The sequence below is a fragment of the Bubalus bubalis genome, chromosome 2 (genome assembly GCF_019923935.1).
Source record: "Bubalus bubalis isolate 160015118507 breed Murrah chromosome 2, NDDB_SH_1, whole genome shotgun sequence".
In the NCBI taxonomy this organism is placed as follows: domain Eukaryota; kingdom Metazoa; phylum Chordata; class Mammalia; order Artiodactyla; family Bovidae; genus Bubalus; species Bubalus bubalis.
This window is the reverse complement of record NC_059158.1, coordinates 91,555,018-91,569,253: the sequence shown is the minus strand read 5'-3', so window position 1 is coordinate 91,569,253 and position 14,236 is coordinate 91,555,018.

Genomic DNA, 14,236 nt, shown 5'->3' with positions numbered 1-14,236 from the left:
AGTTAACAGCAATTTCAGGTAGGGAACAAGAATACTTACTTCATAGCTGAGTTGGTGAACATGTTAGGAAAGAGCCCTAAGACTTTTAATTCCAGATATTGTGTGACTGGTGATTCCAGTCACATTTGTCCTGACAGATGTGCTTCAGAGGTGGGCAAGCTGCCGACATATCACAAGAAGACGTGACTAAATGTGAGGAGTGAATGGAAGTGAGCATTGGACTGAGGAGGGGAAAAAAGCATTTTGCTCAGTGCATCTAGTAATTAATTAACTAGTTAATTGCATCTAAATGGAATTAGCAGGAGCTGACAAAGGTACATATTCTGAACTTGGTGGTGAATAAAGGAGGAATATAAATGAGGATAGGAAGAGGAAGACAAAGTCAGAGGTAAAATTGTATTCAAAATATCTGCTCTAAGAATTTTGCCAAAGCTGGCTTGAAAATTTGATATTATGCTTTCTAGCAGTCAAACAAAAGAAATAAGACCAGTTGCAAATTCCATAGTGTCCAACAGGTTAAAAAAATATACTGGTTTCTTAGGTTAATTCCAACTATTTCTGATATGAAGTCTCAGAGAAATTTTTCTCTTGGCTCTCATAAAAAGAACACAGGCATGTGTTTTGTTGAAAGTTTTACTTTCATTTTCAGTTCAAAGGATTTGTTAACAAAAGAACCCACTCGTTACACACAAATAAACAATTTCAACTTTCAATAGAAGATTATTTAACTTAGTTTCAGTATATAGTCATTAGGGGAAAAAAGACAGAAACAATAGAAGTAACAGCATATACATCTCCAAATTGAGCCAACCACTACATTTAGACTTAAACAGCTCTGGGAAGTCCTATGTTAACAGCAATCTGGAGTCCTGGTTGGGAAAGGGTTCCACACCATGGGTGAGACTTCAAATTGCAGTTTGGGGGGCTCCCACTTATTAATCCTAGGCTGCAAACTGATCATCATCAGTTTGTGAGCAAAAATACAGCTCTGGTTTTCCTTTAACTATTACAATGCTGTTTGTTTCACCATGTGAGTCATAAGACTTCTTAGATCCCGAGGGGCTGGCCAGGCCCACTCCAAGAAACACACCCTTTCTTATCTAAAGATCCTGCTTGAGTTGCTGGTAACGACTGGTGTGATTGTAGGCAAGCATGTAGAGCAGGCAGGGTCCAGGCAATGTCAGAAGTTGGTCAGAGTCTGAAGTCTGAAGAAGACTACCTCCATTTTAATTTCCCTAACAGCATGGAATGGACTTCCCTGATAGTTCAGTTGGTAAAGAATCCACCTGCAATGCAGGAGACCCTAATTCGACTTCTGGGTCAGGAAGATCCCCTGGAGACAGGCTAGGCTACCCACTTCAGTATTCTTGGACTTCCCTTGTGGCTCAGCTGGTAAAGAATCCACCTGCAATGTGGGAGACCAAGGTTCAATTCCTGGGTTTGGGAAGATCCCCTGGAGAAGGGAAAGGCTACCCACTCCAGTATTCTGGCCTGGAGAATTCCATGGACTTTATAGTCCATGGGGTCGCAAACAGTCAGACATGACTGAGCGACTTTCACTTTCAACAGTATGGAATAAGTAATAAGTTATGACCAACCTAGATAGCATATTGAAAAGCAGAGACATAACTTTGCCAACAAAGGTCCATCTAGTCAAGGCTATGGTTTTCCCAGTGGTCATGTATGGATGTGAAAGTTGGACTGCAAAGAAAGCTAAGTGCCGAAGAATTGATACTTTTGAACTGTGGTGTTGGAGAAGACTCTTGAGAGTCCCTTGGACTGCAAGGAGATCAAACCAGTCCATTCTAAAGGAGATCAGTCCTGGGTGTTCTTTGGAAGGACTGATGCTAAAGCTGAAACTCCAGTACTTTGGCCACCTGATGCGAAGAGTTGACTCATTGGAAAAGACCCTGATGCTGGGAGGGATTGGGGGCAGGAGGAAAAGGGGACGACAGAGGATGAGATGGCTGGATGGCATCACCGACTCGATGGACTTGAGTTGGGGTGAACTCCAGGAGTTGGTGATGGACAGGGAGGCCTGGCCTGCTGCAATTCATGGGGTCGCAAAGAGTTGGACACGACTGAGTGACTGAACTGAACTGAATAACATGCTTGTAGTAAAAAACTTCTGTTAAAATTTTCTAAAAAATAAATTTTTCTAACTTAATATAGAAATAACCTCAAGGTACTGTTTAGCAAAAACAATTCTATTCCAAACTTTAGAGATCCTTTATTGAAAGATAAAGTGGAGTGTCTAAAGGAATGAATGAACCTGCAAGTTTTAGACAGCTCTCATAAGTAGAATTTCTATGACCAAGTTTTGATTACTTTCTAACAAAAAGTATTTATTCTTTCTGAGCAGATTTATATGCATTAGATAACAGACAAAATTCAGAGATGTGTTCAACACCTTTTCTGAAGGTAGGTGATATCAGCTAGAACATGTTAATACTACACACAGACCTGAAATACCAGTCACTGTCATGGCCAAGATTTTCACTAGCAAATAACATCATAAGGACAAATGGCCCTTTGGTTTCAAATTTTAAAATAACTTTAATTTGTTTTGACTATTTCAAAGAAAATGTGCAGTATGACCAAAGAAACCGTTTCAGTTATATTGCTGCAGTCAACACTGAGGGATGGAGAACCAGGAATGGAAATTTGGAAGTGTTGGGTACACAGGGCAGAAATTAAAATATGACATCTTAATAAATTATTTTCAAACCAATCAAGAAATCCAACAATATATTTGCAGATGGCAATGCTAATATCAAACCAGGCCTAAGGCATTTCCTGGGGGACTAATGACCAGAGGGAATTAATGGCCCTTGGCTTCAGCTCAAGCCATTCACTTTCCCAGCCAGTCATTAATCCTAAGAAATGTCCCGAGCCTCAATCATTACAGCTTAATTGAGATGTCATGAAAAGGGTTAAAGAAGTTTTGACTACTTTACTACGTGAATACCAGCAGTGAAATGCATTTAGAATCCCTGTTTAAAAGACATGTAATTGCCTCGGATTCTTTATATTATCATAACTCTTCAAAATTGATTGGTTTTAGGTTTATGGAAAAATATGCAAATTAACAGAGGATATGACACACATTTCTCATTGTGGGAATAAAAGTAGTTCACACAGAATTCATTTGATTGAGTTTGATTACTGAACAAAATCGAATTATTTTAGATACATGATCAGACTTTTCTGGAGATGCAGTATTGTAGGAAAGAAGTATTTGGCATGTGTTATTGTCAGTTCAAATGTGTTTTGTTAAACCATGGTTATTTTGGGAGGGTCTATTACTGCTGGGAAGCACAGGTATCAGAAATTACTTATTCAAGGTAAACAGAAGGAAAGCAAGGACAACTTTCTTACTCAGGATGAGCCTACAGTTAAGCTATGTGAAATAGGGAAAAAGACCAGCAACTTTTGTCTCAGCATTTTGGAATCCTATTTCCTAAACAAGGTCTCAAATCAGCTTATAAGGATGCTTCCTTTGCATAAGAGTCTGATGATACCAGGAAAGTGAGGATAGGTGGAGAATGATTGAATAGTGAGAGTAGCCAATCAGAATAAAAAAAAACAATTCAAAAGAACCATTTTTTTTTAAAGGCAAATATGCTTCCCAGTGTAGAAATGGGAAAAAAAAATTCACAACAGATCTTAAATATATATCTGATTGTGTTCCCTGTAGCTCTGACTGGCTGCCTGCCAACCAAAGGATCCCCTCCTAAATTCTGATCATTAATGATCACGTGTTACCCAACGGTGTTAAGAGCTGAGCAGTTTGCAGACTTTTCATATCTTCCATTTCTAAGTCTTTCCCTGGGGACCAGAGTACAGTCATTTTTCAAGAAATTGCCATATTCCTTCTCCCATATCCTTGAACACTATTTGTCTCAGGGTGGTGATGGTGGTGGTATGTGTGTGTGTGTGCATGTGAGCATATGATAGAAGAAGGAATATTGACAGTGGCTTTCAGCATTGCTCTCAACAAGTCATCTTCTGTAGTGGCTCTGATTCAGTCAGTTGCCCACTCACTTCTGGAATATCTGTGTTTCAATAACAACATGTGGGAAGGTTTCAGAGTTCTAATCATGTGTAGTTGTCTTAAATTGCTAACTTGAGCCTAAAACTGAGGAAATAGAGATATTAGGTATCTCAGCTCTCTCCAAAGAGAGCTGACAAGGTAGGGGCCAGCCCACTCCTTCAGAGTTTATTACTAAAGAGGTCTATTGGCTAATTTTGCTGTCTCTGTTCAACACTCAGTACCTCAACTCCACACCCACCAGGCTATTAGAGGTATTAAAGAATACCTAAAAGACAAGGTGGAAGAAAAGGCAGGGAGTGGTCTGGGTCATCAGGAGGGCTGTGATCCTCACAACACTAAACCAGGGAAAGAGAGTCAGGAGATTCATCACCCTAGAAGTGAAGGTTTTTGCAAGGCTGCCATCTGATTCCCTAGTAGTCATCTGCTTGGTCAATGGACTTGTTCATCTACCCTGAGCTAAACTGAGCAAAAGAGAGGACTGGAGAGAAGTCCTGGCAATGCAGAGAGAAGAGTAAGCGAGGTGTGGCAAGAATATAGGAGTTTTTCTTTAAGGGAAACTTGAGGGATGCCCTGAAGGAGATAGGCTGAGCTGACTGGGTAGTGTCCAGCCATAAGGAAGTTTCCTTATGATTGTGAGGTGATCTGTTGCTTATTGGTGGCATACATATCCACATATTTGCCTGGAGCCAGCTGGCAATGTGAGAAGTGAAAGCTTTGACTCAGATATGAGATGAGAATTTTAGAGTGATCTAGACTGGATTTGGAATATATTGAAAGGCAAGAAATTAGCTGGATCTTTCCAGAATACTTAACTAGTGTGCAAGAGAAATTTGAATTTATTTCATGCTTATCCTTTGTCATAGTGCAATAGATTGGTTGCTCATGTAATAGATCCCAGCATGCCGGCTGATCACCTCTTTGTGTCCTGGATGCCTATCACTCTGTAACTCATAAAGTCATAAGTTCTTATATTAATAGACTATGTAGTTAGCTTGTGGAATCAGAACATCAGACAGTTTATTAAAAGATTTGTCTAATATCCTTTGTTTAGAAGATTCAGTAGGTGATCTTTATTAAATCCTTAGTACATTCACTAGTATCCAGAAGATACAGATGTATAATTAATTTTAGCTATAACAAATGAAATTACTAAAGTCATTATTAATTAATATTATTATTAGTCATTTATCTTGCTCTTCAAGTTGCTCAGGCTAAAATATTAGAGTCATTTAAAAAAAATTTTCCTTCTATCATTCTTCATGTTCAATGTATCAGTATATCCTTTTATGTTATAATCCAACCACTTGTTTTTCTTAAGTCTCTCCACTGTTATAGTGCATAGGTGCTAAGTCACTTCAGGCATGTCGAACTCTTTTTGACCCCATGGACTGTAACCCACCAGGCTCCTCTGTCCATGGGATTCTCCAAGCAAGAATCCTGGAGTGGGTTGCTATGCCCTCCTCCAGGGAAACTTCCCGACCCAGGATCAAACCCAAGTCTGTCTCCTGCATTGGCAGGCAGGCTCTTCACCACTTGTGCCACCTGGGAAGCCCATCCGCTGTTATCATGGTGTAAAGCATTGGTGTTTCTCCTTTGGATTGCTGCAAGAGACATTTAACTGGTTTCCCTGCTTTACTTTTACCTTCCTTCAGTTTATTTCTATCTAGCAGTCAGTGCAATCATGAAAACTTGAGTTAATCATGATACTTTTCTTGTTAGAATTCTCCACTGTCTTTACATCACACGTATGGTGAAGACCAAAGTCTTTACAATGGCCTTCAAGGTCCTACAAGATTTTTGACTCATCTCTTCATTTCTCTGATATGATCTATCACTTTCCCTCCTTGCCGTGACCTGACCTCCTACTCAATTCTGTGTATTCTTAAAACGTGTGTGTATGCTCAGTCGCTCAGTCGTGCCCAATGCCTCACGACCCCAGGGACCATAGCCCACCAGGCTCTTCTGCCCATGGGATTCTCAAGGCAAGAATACTGGAGTGGATTGCCATTTCTTTCTCCATTTAAAGCAATAACAGCTATTGTTTATTTAGCTCCTACTATGGGCTGGAGACATTCTAAATACTTTCTCAATATCATACAGATAACAAGTGTTACAGGTAAGATTTTATCTCAGCCAGACTGAAACCAGAGCTTGGACACTGAATTTTAACACCATATTGCCACCTGGTATGTGTCTACAGGGATGGTCTATGTCTAAACAGTGTTTTCTAGTAACTAAAACAGGGTTTAGGAGGTCAGTAAAACTAGGTTCATATCCTGGTTCCTCCTCATCTTAGCAGTGTGATGTTAGCAAATTAGCTTCCCTGTACTTCAATTTCCTTATCTAAGGGATGGGAATAATAATAGTTCCCTCCCGTCTGTACTGTTTTTCTAGATTCCACATATTTGCATTAATGTATGTTATTTGTTTTTCTCTTTCTGACTTACTTCACTCTGTATGACACTGTCTAGGTCTATCCACATGTCTGCAAATGGCACGTTTTTGTTTGTTTTTATGGCTGAGTAATATTCCACTGTATTCATATATATGGGCCACATCTTCTTTATCTATTCCTCTGTGAATAGACATTTAAGTTGTTCTATGAACCTTTTTGCAAAGAGGAGAGACATAGACATAGAGAACAAACATATAGACACCAAAGGGGAAGGAAGGATGAGATGAACTGGGAGACTGAGATTGACATATATTCACTACTATGTATAAAACAGATATGAGAGCCTACTCTAGAGCCCAGGGAACTCTACTCAGTGCTTTGTGGTGACCTAAATGGTAAGGAAATTTTAAAAAAGAGGAGATATATGTATAATGTATACATATGCCTGATTCACTCTGCTGTAAGCAGAAAATATCACAACATTGTAAACCAACTATACACCAATGAAAAATTAAAAAAAAAAAACAATAGTTGCCTCACAGATAAGGCTTAATTAAGAATATAAATAAGTATTCTTAGTTCAGTCCCAGAGTTAATGCTTTGTAAATTATTATAATAGCTATTTAAATATATATTTCCAAAGAAAATGAATTTTCCCATTCTCAAGGCTCTTCAGTTCAGTTCAGTCGCTCAGTCGTGTCCGACTCTTTGCGACCCCATGAATCGCAGCACGCCAGGCCTCCCTGTCCATCACCAACTCCCGGAGTTCACTCAGACTTACGTCCATTGAGTCAATGATGCCATCCAGCCATCTCATCCTCTGTCATCCCCTTCTTCTCCTGCCCCCAATCCCTCCCAGCATCAGAGTCTTTTCCAATGAGTCAACTCTTTGCATGAGGTGGCCAAAGTACTGGAGTTTCAGCTTTAGCATCATTCCTTCCAAAGAAATCCCAGGGCTGATCTCCTTCAGAATGGACTGGTTGGATCTCCTTGCAGTCCAAGGGACTCTCAAGAGTCTCCTCCAACACCGCAGTTCAAAAGCACCAATTCTTCGGCGCTCAGCCTTCTTCACAGTCCAACTCTCACATCCATACATGACCACAGGAAAAACCATAGCCTTGACTAGATGAACCTTTGTTGGCAAAGGAATGTCTCTGCTTTTGGAATTTTTTTTTTTTTTTTTTAAATTTTATTTTATTTTTAAACTTTACATAACTGTATTAGATTTGCCAAATATCAAAATGAATCCGCCACAGGTATACATGTGTTCCCCATCCTGATATGCTATCTAGGTTGGTCATAACTTTCCTTCCAAGTAGTAAGCGTCTTTTAATTTCATGGCTGCAGTCACCATCTGCAGTGATTTTGGAGCCCAAAAAAATAAAGTCTGACACTGTTTCCACTGTTTCCCCATCTATTTTCCATGAAGTGATGGGGCCAAATGCCTTGATCTTCATTTTCTGACTTTGTTTTCTGAATGTTGAGCTTTAAGCCAACTTTTTCACTCTCCACTTTAACTTTCATCAAGAGGCTTTTTAGTTCCTCTTCAGTTTCTGCCATAAGGGTGGTGTCATCTGCATATCTGAGGTTATTGATATTTCTCCTGGCAATCTTGATTCCAGCTTGTGTTTCTTCCAGTCCAGCGTTTCTCATGATGTACTCTGCATTTAAGTTAAATAAGCAGAGTGACAATATACAGCCTTGACGTACTCCTTTTCCTATTTGGAACCAGTCTGTTGTGCCATGTCCAGTTCTAACTGTTGATTCCTGACCTGCATACAAATTTCTCAAGAGGCAGGTCAGGTGGTCTGGTATTCCCATCTCTTGAAGAATTTTCCACAGTTTATTGTGATCCACACAGTCAAAGGCTTTGGCATAGTCAATAAAGCAGAAATAGATATTTTTCTGGAACTCTCTTGCTTTTTCCATGATCCAGTTGATGTTGGCAATTTGATCTCTGGTTCCTCTGTTTTTTCTAAAACCAGCTTGAACATCAGGAAGTTCACGATTCACATATTGCTGAAGCCTGGCTTGGAGAATTTTGAGCATTACTTTACTAGCATGTGAGATGAGTGCAATTGTGTGGTAGTTTGAGCATTCTTTGGCATTGCCTTTCTTTGGGATTGGAATGAAAACTGACCTTTTCCAGTCCTGTGGCCACGGCTGAGTTTTCCAAATTTGCTGACATATTGAGTGCAGCACTTTCACAGCATCATCTTTCAGGATTTGAAAGAGCTCAACTGGAATTCCATCACCTCCACTAGCTTTGTTCGTAGTGATGCTTTCTAAGGCCCACTTGACTTCACATTCCAGGATGTCTGGCTCTAGGTCAGTGATCACACCATAGTGATTATCTGGGTCATGAAGATCTTTTTTGTACAGTTCTTCTGTGTTTTCTTGCCATCTCTTCTTAATATCTTCTGCTTCTGTTAGGTCTATACCATTTCTGTCCTTTATCAAGCCCATCTTTGCATGAAATGTTCCCTTGATATCTCTAATTTTCTTGAAGAGATCCCTAGTCTTTCCCATTCTGTTGTTTTCCTCTATTTCTTTGCAATGATCTCTGAAGAAAGCTTTCTTATCTCTTCTTGCTATTCTTTGGAATTCTGCATTCAGATGCTTATATCTTTCCTTTTCTCCTTTGCTTTTTGCCTCTCTTCTTTTCACAGCTATTTGTAAGGCCTCCCCAGACAGCCATTTTGTTTTTTTGCATTTCTTTTCCATGGGAATGGTCTTGATCCCTGTCTCCTGTACAATGTCACGAACCTCATTCCATAGTTCATCAGGCACTCTGTCCATCAGATCTAGGCCCTTAAATCTATTTCTCACTTCCACTGTATAATCATAAAGGATTTGATTTAGGTCCTACCTGAATGGTCTAGTGGTTTTCCGTACTTTCTTCAATTTAAGTCTGAATTTGGCAATAAGGATTTCATGATCTGAGCCACAGTCAGCTCCTGGTCTTGTTTTTGCTGACTGTATAGAGCTTCTATATCTTTGGCTGCAAAGAATATAATCAATCTGATTTCAGTGTTTACCATCTGGTGATGTCCATGTATAGAGTCTTCTCTTGTGTTGTTTGAAGAGGGTGTTTGTTATGACCAGTTCATTTTCTTGGCAAAACTCTGTTAGTCTTTGCCCTGCTTCATTCCGTATTCCAAGGCCAAATTTGCCTGTCACTCCAGGTGTTTCTTGACGTCCTACTTTTGCATTCCAGTCCCCTATAATGAAAAGGACATCTTTTCGGGGTGTTAGTTCTAAAAGGTCTTGTAGGTCTTCATAGAACTGTTCAACTTTAGCTTCTTCAGCATTACTGGTTCGGGCACAGACTTGGATTACTGTGATATTGAATGGTTTGCCTTGGAAATGAACAGAGATCATTCTGTCGTTTTTGAGATTGCATCCAAGTACTGCATTTCGGACTCTTTTGTTGACCATGATGGCCACTCCATTTCTTCTGAGGGATTCCTGCCCGCAGTAGTAGATATAATGGTCATCTGAGTTAAATTCACCCATTCCAGTCCATTTCAGTTCACTGATTCCTAGAATGTCAACATTCCCTCTTGCCATCTTTGTTTGACCACTTCCAATTTGCCTTGATTCATGGACCTGACATTCCAGGTTCCTATGCAATATTGCTCTTTACAGCATTGGAATTTGCTTCTATCACCAGTCACATCCACAGCTGGGTATTGTTTTTGCTCAAGGCTCTTACAGTGCTTCAAATTTAGATATTTGAGAATCCATATTAAAATGGCTTCTACTCATATTAAAGATTTGCAAACATTCGAATTCATTTACTACATTGTTAAACTGAAGGTCGGAAAGTGGAGTGATTATTACTTGTAATTCTTCAAAGGATATGCAGGGAAACAAACTCTTCCTTTTACTCATTGCTGACATTTTTTTCCCCTAAAATAATAGTTTACATTAAAGCTGACAAATATACTCTAAAATTTTATCTTGATGCCAATTAAAGGTAATAATTTATAATCTGGAATACCAAAATTTAAAATGGAAACAGCAACTGAACCTTAAAAAGGGCGTTATGAACTCAAAACTGACTTTTCAGAAAAAGTGGTTCTAGGGCTACCCAGGAGGCCAGCGAAGGTCTGTGCAGTCTGAATGGCATGATTATACCTGAACATTTATTATATTAGAGTCAGTGGGAACTAGTTTACCATTGTAAAGCATGATCCTTAAATGACCAAACTGTGTTTTTCTTTGGTAGAGCCTCTTTAACTGCTATATTACTTTAATACTGCCATTTTCCTTTAGTTTATATTTGCTATACTGGCTAGTCGTGCATGTTTGCTGTCCCTAAGTCATGTCCGACTCTTTGTAACCTCATAGACAGTAGCCCACCAGGTTCCTCTGTCCATGGGATTCTCCAGGCAAGAACACTGGAGCAGGTTGCCATTTTCTTCTCCAAGTGTTCTTCCCAACAAAGAAATTGAACCCATGTCTCCTGTGCCTCTTGCATTGGCCCGTGGATTCTTTACCACTGAGCCACTTGGGAAGCCCCCACTAGCTAGCAAAAAAAAAAAAAAAAAAAAAAATTCAGGTTCTTGTGTGATCCTTTGTCTGTCTTGAAATCTCTGTAGACCTTGGACCCACTGAGGGTGATCTGTAAATACTTGACTGGCTCACTGATTAATGATATAACATGGTTCGTAAATATTGGCGTCTCGGTTCAAAATGTCTAATAACACACACACCTGCAACTGCTTTAAGCACTCAACATACATTAGCATATAATAGCTCACTCAACCCACATGAAAACCTTCAGAAGTAGACAGTAATACTGTTTCCATTTTACAGATGAAGATATGAAGGCAGAGGGAAAGTGGGTATCATGTCTATGTCACACAGCCAATATGTGTGACATAGGTTGGTGTTTGAATCCGGAGAGTCTAGCACCAGAGACCACATTTCTAACCACTATATCATGATGGCAAAATAGCCCAGATACACTTATTGTCATGGCCAGACATCAGGATTGATATCCATCTTGACCAATGTGTCTCCTAAGCATCTATTAACATTGTTAATGCCTGCTATCATAAGTGTATGGATCACTGTTGATGATTTCTTTTAATTTTTTACTTAACAATTTTTAAAAAAATTTATTGTTATTTGGCTGCACCAGGTCTTAGTTACAGCATGCAAGATCTTAGACCTTCATTTCGGCATGTAAACTTGAATTCTTAGTTACGGCATGTGGGGTCTAGTTCCCTGACCAAGGATAAACCTGGTTCCTCTGCATTGGGAGTGCAGAGTCTTAGCCCCTGGACCACTAGGAAAGTCCCCTCTTTGCTTCATTTTGACATACTCTGCATGTCTGTTTGACCCCCTCCACTGTACTATTTTTTATATTCTTCTGCCAATGCAGGAGATGTAAGGGACGTGGATTTGATCCCTGGATTGGGAAGATCCGCTGGAGGAGGGCATGGCAATCCACTCCAGTATTCTTGCCTGGAGAATCCCATGGACAGAGGAATCTGGCAGGCTATGGTCCATAGGGTTGCAAAGAGTTGGACACTCCAGAAGCAACTTAGCATGCATGCATGCCATCTTCAACATTTCCCCAAAGTCTCTTTAGCATGCAAGCTGCTTTTTCACTTTTTCACATGATTCGATGAAATCTAACTATTATAGCTTTTTGTTTTCTTCACTCTTCTTCTTGAAAGCCTAGTCACATGGGATTATATCTTTATACAGTTATCAAATTATATTTACTAAACACCAGTCTTACTTATAGCTATTATTCAAATCTTTAAGGATTTGAAGGGATTATCCATCTCTCTGAAGGGCCTGAGATCCCATTTGCTTAAAATACAGCAATAAGACGTAATACATCCATAGCACCATTCTTTGAGAGCTCTGTAACCCATGCCATTGATCCTTAAAATATCCTTAAAATATCCCTGCTCGATATGACTAGCAGAATTCACTTTGGCTTCTGCAAAATAGAGATAATGAGGCAAAGAAAGTAAAAGTCTCTTTCTTATAGTTAGTTATTTCTTAAACTACTCACTTTGTTATGATGCAATTAGAAAATATATCATTATCAGGACTAGGAAATAGTGATTAATATTTTAGAAAGTTACATGAATAGTGTAAAATATAACTATCTTGTAAAATATAACTGTCTTTGGGCAAAAGAATGGAGAGGCTTAGAGGTAAAAGTCATGTGAACAAAACCAACATGACTACCATAACTTCAAGACTCCATTCTTTTCTCTTTTAGTGACATAAGCATTTTGACTAACATCCTCAATTTCTTCAGGGATAATGATGCTTGTTGATAGAAGCTTTTTAAAGATAACTTTGTATCGGTACAGAATTAAATGTCATCTTTACTAGTGCGCTGTCTTCCAGATCCCTTTCCTGATTTCTACTGTATTTATTCTTAATAAGGGCTAAAATGGGTTAAATCAGTAGAACTTCCCCTAGAAATGGCTCCATTTAATACAGCTTCTCTTAGAAGTAACAAAATAACTGGTTGTAAAGCGGAAATATTCCTATTCTCTACTGTTTTATTTAGTTGATTCAAAATAACCGGTTATATTGGTTGATTAATTACTTTCTGCCTGAGATTAAGTGAAAGTATAAATAGAAAGAAGTGTTAGCTCAGTTCACTTTGGATTGACAGTATGTTGATTAGGCGCATACATACCATTATCATTTGAATAAGTTCTCTCAGTCATTTCTTTGGTTTAATGTGCTCAAAAAAGAATAGTTGGGTTCATTTTGTTTAGTTGGTGCAGCAGTTTTTGCAATGTGTTTTAGTTTTTGATTTGCAGTTTTCTACCTGTTGGTTGGAATTAACCAGACTATTCTTGTTAGTATTTCTTTTTCTTAATTTCTCTTTTTATTCACTTCTTACAGTTTGGAATATTTTCATTTGCTTAACTTTCAGTATATACATGCAGAGTTTTAAGAGTGATATTAAGGTTTTGGTTTTTTTTTTAATGGCATAACTGTGCAAAGTTGGTGTTCCCCCCCCCCCTTTCTATTTTACTCAGTTGCAGATGAGCTGAAAAGAAGCAGATGTTTGGTGTCAGTGATTTTTTTAAAAAGCAATTCTCACTTAAAAGATTTTAAAAAATCTTTTTTTAAATACAAAAAGGAATAAGATATTTAAACCTTTCTAACATTTTTTGACTATAGAATCTCTTTATGAAAGTTTACATATCCAGATTTATTGCTTTGGATATTTCTTCTTTCGTATTTAACTGAGGATAGATTTAGTGGATCAGAATATAAAACTGCTTAATTCTGACAGATAGGCATATTGATTTCTCTTTGTTTCTGTTGCTCAAAGAAAGTCTGCCTAAACCATTAATTCTGTAAGTCTTTAAATTCACTGAAGGTATTTAAGTGCACAAGCACTTTGTGGTTTATTTTGGTTTATTGTTACTTAATAAAAGTAAATAAAAGACAATATAATACAAACAAAATGTTCAATTCTTAAGCATTTTTTTTTTTTTGGTGCCAAAATTCAAAGTTTTTTTCAAATTAGGGCAATAACCTTGACTAAATTATTTGCTAAGTTGTTTAAAAATACAATAAGCAGAAGGAAAAAATATACATATATTCATTTTTATTTTATAAAATATGTATGTATATGTATATTTGCACATAAATACATTTAAAGGTGCATGTTAATTCTAGCTCTCTTCAACAACAGGATGGTACATTAACACAATGGCATGTTCATGAGTCATCACAATGACAAAATTGTAGGATTTACATGCTTCCTCCATCCAAGTAGCAAAACATAC